We start from the raw sequence: 6,834 nt of genomic DNA on the forward strand, positions 1-6,834 counted from the left end.
CACAATCAAGAGGCACGTACAACTGTGTCTGTCTCCTCAGTGGTATGTACAAGTACACATAGATTGATTACTGAGCAGGCCAACAAGGCACAGACCCAGAGGTCCAAATGTCAGGAGTCAAGAGGCCCCCTGGCTCACTCAAAGAGACACAAACAAACCAGGACATTTGAGGACACTCAAAATGACCGCAAAGAACCATAAAACGACAACAACAAAATCACTAAACAACTGTAGAGTCAGTGTCTTGCTCCAATGTAGAAGACTTGGTGGGGCCTTTTGCATGTCTGTGCCTATATTGTTCGTATTGGAAAACAGAGGTGCTAATGGATTGTTAGTTAAGCTTTGCAAAAACATTAAAAGATTCTAATTTTAGTTGTCCTAGTTAATACGTACTAGAGGTGGGGGAAAAAAACGATACAGAATAGTATTCCGATATTTTGCGTGGCATCATGTGTCTCGATATGTAGCGTGCCTACGGGCCGTCAGTATTTTTCGCTGTCTTTTTTTTTTCAGAGGTCACTTTTAGGGATATCCTGGTATCATATGAAACTAGAAGATCTAAGGAATCTATAGGCATGATGTGCGTCAGGATATGGTGTTGGGAAGTTTTCAAAATAATGCTGCAAAGGCTTTTTTATGTTTCATTTAGAGAAATTCAAAGCTGTGAAGCTTAAAGTTGAGGAAAGTTTGAGAAAAGGCTGCAGTTGTTGACGTCCATACATGTTTGATTAGTTCAGTTCAATTTGACTGAATACTTTGTTGGTCAGTCTGTGGGTTTGACTCTCATTGTGGAGAAATAAAAAGACAGAAGTGAGATGAATTGACTGAGAATTCTCTTTTATTTGACAAAACAATTCTTGTTTGAATTTAATTCTGTGGACACAAAATGCAGATAAACAGTTAAATCGCAATATGTTGTATCTCAATACTCACCATATCACAAAATACTTAAAACCGCAATAATATCATATAGTGACTCAAGTATCTGGATAAAATCATATCGTGGGGCCTCCGGTGATTCACACCTCTAATATGTACATCACTGTATCAGTGCCCAATGCAATGCACTCATTTTATTGTCAAACTTCAGAATATCAACCATAATGGGGCTTTTGCCAACAAAGCATCATCAAGTTCAATAAGACTGAAGCGTGATCTTGACGCCAACCCACAAATTAATTCTTGGCAGCTGCTCATTAACTAAAGTAGAACAATCAGAGCGTGCTGACACTTGAAAATAGACAGTGATGGAGTAAAGAGTGAGGCAGAAAAACAACTTTTCTGACATCATTATACAAATCTAGCCTGAATATAGGCTTCAAATCTGGATAAACAGCATTTATCTTACAGGAAACAGCTTCCACGTTAACATCCACCTACAGCAGAGTGCACCTCCACTGCTTCTACATGAGCATAAACAAGTTGCCCAACAGTTGACATGTTGCACCCTGAGGCAAAACAGATTAACAGACTATTATTCACAAAGCCACAATGTTTTCCCCAAACCCTCACCTGCTTCAATCTCCGACTCCCTTCATCTAAAAGTAAAAGGAAACAATAGAAAAGTAGCATGAGAGGAGAGGCAGATAAATATGGTTATTCAGCAGGCTTCATAGTCAACAACTCTGTGTTTGAAAACAAGTTGGCGTGACCTTATTTCCCCTGTCATCACCATTCCACACTCCTCCATCTCTGTGCCTCACCCATATAGACTTACATGTGGCATGTGTTTACCAGTTCGCCTCCTCTCTCTCTCTCTCTCTCTCGGAAGCAAAAACATAGAAACACATCTATCCCAAGGTCACTGACTGTTTGTCTGCATGCCACCAAGGTCTAGCTCTGCACCAGCAGTGAACACATGTGTCTGTATGCAAGCAGTATGTGGGATCTACAATATTATGCCAGACACACAAACATCAATAGGAACAAGGACAGGGTGCCTCAAGGTGTTTACTGCTTTCCAGAATTAGATATTAGTGCATCAAAATAGAGTGGAGCCTGATTTTTGTTTAGTCTAATAATACTGGAAAATAATGCAACCATGCAGCTCCAGAGTTAATTTAGGTTTTTAGCATCTTAACAAATTCCTTTTCTAAAAATAGGCTCTGTGGAGCTGAAGTGGGTCAAATGAAGCCTGGCTGCCAAAGCACAATATATGTTACAGCAACTATCTGTCAATCAAAGCAGCAACATCCTTAAATATGCATAACTTTATTATATAATATAAATGGATTTGTTTAAGAATTCACACTCCGTACAGTTGTCAAGAACAGGACATTTAGCTAAAGAAACCATAATTATTTGCTGTGCCAAGCTGTAAACATTTTTTCTCTTCTGTAAAGTGGCCCTTCCAGAAACTGCAGTTTTTGGCACTTCTTCGTTGGCTTTGTTTTTCAGCCCCAGAGGTTGCTGCTTGGTAAATAGGCAGTGCCGGAAAAAGTATTCAGATTCCTTACTTAAGTAAAAGTACTAATACCACACTGCAGAATGAAAGTGACACTACAAGTAAAAGTCCTGCATTCAAAACTTACTGAAGTAAAAGTGGAAAAGTATCAGCATCAAAATGTACTTAAAGTATCAAAAGTAAAAGTACACATTTTGCAGAATGCATTCAGCTTAATGTAGTGGGGTAAAACTTACAATATTTGTCTAAAAATGTAGTGGAGTAGAAGTATAAAGTTACATAAAATGTAAATACTCAAGGAAAATACACATAGCTCAAAATTGTACATTAGTACAGTACTTGAGTAAGTGTACATAGTTTCAATACAACACTGTAAATTGGTAACTGCTCAATTTAAAGCATATCAGTCATTATTATTTGCAGATTTAAGTGTAAGTAACAATACAACAAATGAAAAATTATAAGTTAGGTAAAAGAACATAAGTAATATTCTTAGTATCATATTAAAAGATACTATATGAAATATGATACTATATGAAATACTAATACGAATGCATAGCTGGTGAAGATGGGGCTACTTTCAACTACTTTAGTTCTATAAGATCTGATACCTTAATCTGTAACAATGATTACATCTTATAAACTGATTATCTTTTGAAAGGCATTTTATTGTCTGCAAATTAACTGTAGCTGTCAAATAAATGTAGCGGTGTAACAATATTAGAAGTAAGTATAAAGTAGCATGAAATAGAAACAGCGACGTAAAGTACTTTGAGACTTTACACCTCGACATGACAGACAATGTCAAGGTGACAAATATTTTTTAAATGATGCACAAATGTAATGCACAGTGACACGAGGGAACATCATCTCGTCTTGTTGGTGTGAGCGGGGCTCTTTGGGATTGGGGGAACTTGGCAGGAGGCTGCAGGTTTTGTTTCTCCCATGCTGGTTAACAGGATGTGCAGCAGGGAGGTCATGGAGCATCCAGTGGGGAGAGAGAGGCCTCTGATTTACACACTGTGAACCCGGCTATGACCTGGGTCACGGCCCTCAAATTTTCGAAGGGGGCCCATAGGACACAGAGGGGATGCCAAGAAGATAATCACCCCAGAGGTAACTAGAAGACATTCCCTCTTTCTCACAAGCCTGTACCCTCTCTGTCCCCCTCCGAACACTGAACTTTAGTACACCCAGCCTCAGTGCAGATTATCCTTATTTCCTGACATTAATTGCAGAGGGTGAGGCTGGTCTAATTAGGCTCCAGGAAGGCAAGCCAAGTTTTTACAGCTTGCAATGAGGGGAGCTTTAGAAAAGAAAAAAGGGCTGAAATGAAAGACTTAAAACCTGGCATGCAAAGCACATCTCTCACTGGAAACATGCTAATTATGTTTACCTGTTTGCAAAAGCACAGTGCTTTAATTCACTGCCGTCCAAGACATAACAGTAAATCAGATCCAGGATGCTCAAATAACATACAAGACCTTGAAATAGGTACAGTACATTTTGTCAACAACAAGTAGCTTTGAATGTTGGCATAAAAAGAAACCCTTACATTGAGCGAGAGCAATGTACTGCAGAAACAGAAAAATAAATACGAGACAACAGTGTAAAATGAAGAGGAGACAAGTTGAAGGATGACACACAAAAACACAGCTTGGGCTTTTTTATGTAAGAAAAAGCACAAAAGGGGGAGACTCCATTGTGTGAAGGTCAGAAAAACAAGCCATCCATTTATTATTCTAAGGGCTACATCCCCTGCAATGCATGTGATTTGTAAAAAAATCTTCCCACAATTCCCTGCACAACAATGTCACAGCACAAACAGCAGGTGCAGAAAAAGTGCTGGGCTGAAAGACAGGGTCATGTGCTTGATAATAAAGATGCCTGTTGTAGAGGGATGGCTTCATGGAGGCAGGGTTGAAGCCCTGTAGCACATTTCTTTAAGTAAACACTGTAAAAACAGCGATTTGTTGACTTGGTCACCTATATTGACATGAATTCTGGCTGCAGTGACACACTCAGGTATTGTTCCAGAGGTTGAAGTTCTTCTGTGTCACTGAGGGCACATATAATGTGATCATGCTTGTTTCATGAATATGATACATCAGACCTGTGATCAGCTTCAACTTCACTGAGAGGCTTACTTGCAGTTTACTTTTGACTGAGTGAGTCACCTATGGTCAATTTGGAATTGTTTGACATTTTAGGAAATATGCAACATGTCCTCCAACCCATACAACCACATGGCTATTTGTTCCTACGGCCTTATACGACCCACAGCAGGAGTGTTTCTTAACCCTCCTGTTATGTTCGTTTCTCAGGAACAGCAATAATGTTCATGGTTCAATTTGACCTGGTGCATGTTTATTAACCAAAAGTGTCAGAAACTAAAAAATCCAAATTAACATGGTTTATATTTCATTAATAACTCCGTAATAACGATTACAATCCAAATTTAGTGCAATGGTGTCTTTACCTCTAACAGGTCATGGTTCAATGAGGATAATTCTCGTTTTTAATTTAAAAAAAAATGCATGTTAAAACTTTTTTTAAATATACATTGGAAAAAGGTATAATATAATGGTGGTACATGACATTGATTTTTTAAAATGTTACATTTAAAACATTTATCTTTTCATGAAAAAATACTATAAAAAAACTATATATATATTTTTTTAGAATTTTAAACTTTGAAATGGGTCAATTTGCAGGCAACATAACAGGAGGGTAAAAATACTGCCACTACCGCTGGCACCACGGCAGGAGATCAACACAACTTCATACGTAAAGATATTTATGATAATTAATTGTGTTGTGAAATGGATGCAGTTTGGTTATGCTTAAGCACCAAAACCACTTGGTTAGGTTTAGGAAAAAAATTAGGATAACAATTTTTGAAAGTGGTCCAGTATTGAGAGGAAGCACTGCAGTTTGCCACCATAAAAGTTTTTGCCACTGACAGTCTCACATTGTGTTTTATACCCATTGACTTCAACACAACGAAACCGGAAATGCAAAAATGCTAACTAACTAATTCCTGGATTTTAGGACTTATTTTTACAGCACTCTATAAGATGTTTGCACGTGGCCGTCTTTTGGGGAAGAACAGTCTTGGTGTACATATTTTATGGGTGGCAAGTTGCACGAGCAGAAAGCACAATACCCCTTTCATATCTGTGTGTTAAATATGAAGCTACAGCCAGCAACAACCGGTTAGCTCAGCTTAGCACAAAGACTGGAATTAGTGGGAAATAGCTAGCGTGCTGTTTTTATACTTTAGATTCTTGCAAATTTCCTAAAATGTTGAAATATTTCATTATGGTTTTTATAGTGTAACATCTGTGTGTGCTGTTTGTTGTCAGTTTGTGGTGATGACAGTGAGTCAGTGGTTAACTGCAACTGTCAGCATAGTTCTTAAGTATTATTCATCAGATCCTCCATGACTGCTTGTGAAATATTGCATGACTGTTACTCTGCTTCCAGTGTAATTTGACATATTAGTCATCTGAACAACTCAAAAAATAATTTCTAAAGGTTGGTTTGGTATTCTGTCTGTTCTATTTCACTACTGAGTGTTCAGGTTTGTTATCTTAGCCAAAGAATGTGACGCTGTGCCAATTTAGATACAAGCAGTCAATAATGTGCTAAAATCTTGTAGTGGAAGAACTAACTGCAGGGTTTATTGCAGCACTGTCACATTCTGATTAAATGTATGCTCCCAGAAGAATTTGAAACATTTTTACTGAAATTTAACAGCCATATAAAACCCTGAGCTGTTGCATCTAATGAGAAACCATGCAAAATATTCTCTGGCCGCACAGCTGGGTCAATGTTTAACAGGAACAAACTTTAATGGAATTTGACGAGTTTAAATCCAAGCTTTTTAACAAAAATATTTACTTTTTTTTTCTTTGACAGGTTACCCTCACTTTCTAGCTATGAACATTTTCTCTGACCTGTCATTTATGCCAATGTTTTAATATCAACAAAGTAGATCAGACAAATGGAGGACATGACTTTTGAAGGTGCAGCCACCAACACACTACTAGTTGGCTATTTAACTTTATAACACATGCACAAAGAAAGTACTGGCTGTCATTATAAATTTAGGCTTTGGAGTAAAACAAAATAACAAAAACAGGTTATTTCAGCTGTCCTTAACCTGCTACACATGCTAAAGAAGACTAATAACTGTAATCACAAGACTACTTCTGGTTACTAATTCCCTTCCAGGACTGCTGACAAGATTTTCTGTCCTGCTGTATCAAGTAAACAACCTGGTGCCACTTGTGAAAACAGAGAAAAACACAAAGCTGAAAGCTCTTTGTGAGACCATTCAATTTCAATTAGGATTCAGGATTTGAGATTAACGTGGATCACGGCAGTCATTAGAGACTCAGCAGAAAACAGATGGTTGCAGGTTATTA

The sequence above is a fragment of the Centropristis striata genome, chromosome 11, assembly GCF_030273125.1.
Source record: "Centropristis striata isolate RG_2023a ecotype Rhode Island chromosome 11, C.striata_1.0, whole genome shotgun sequence".
Taxonomy (NCBI): Eukaryota; Metazoa; Chordata; class Actinopteri; order Perciformes; family Serranidae; genus Centropristis; species Centropristis striata.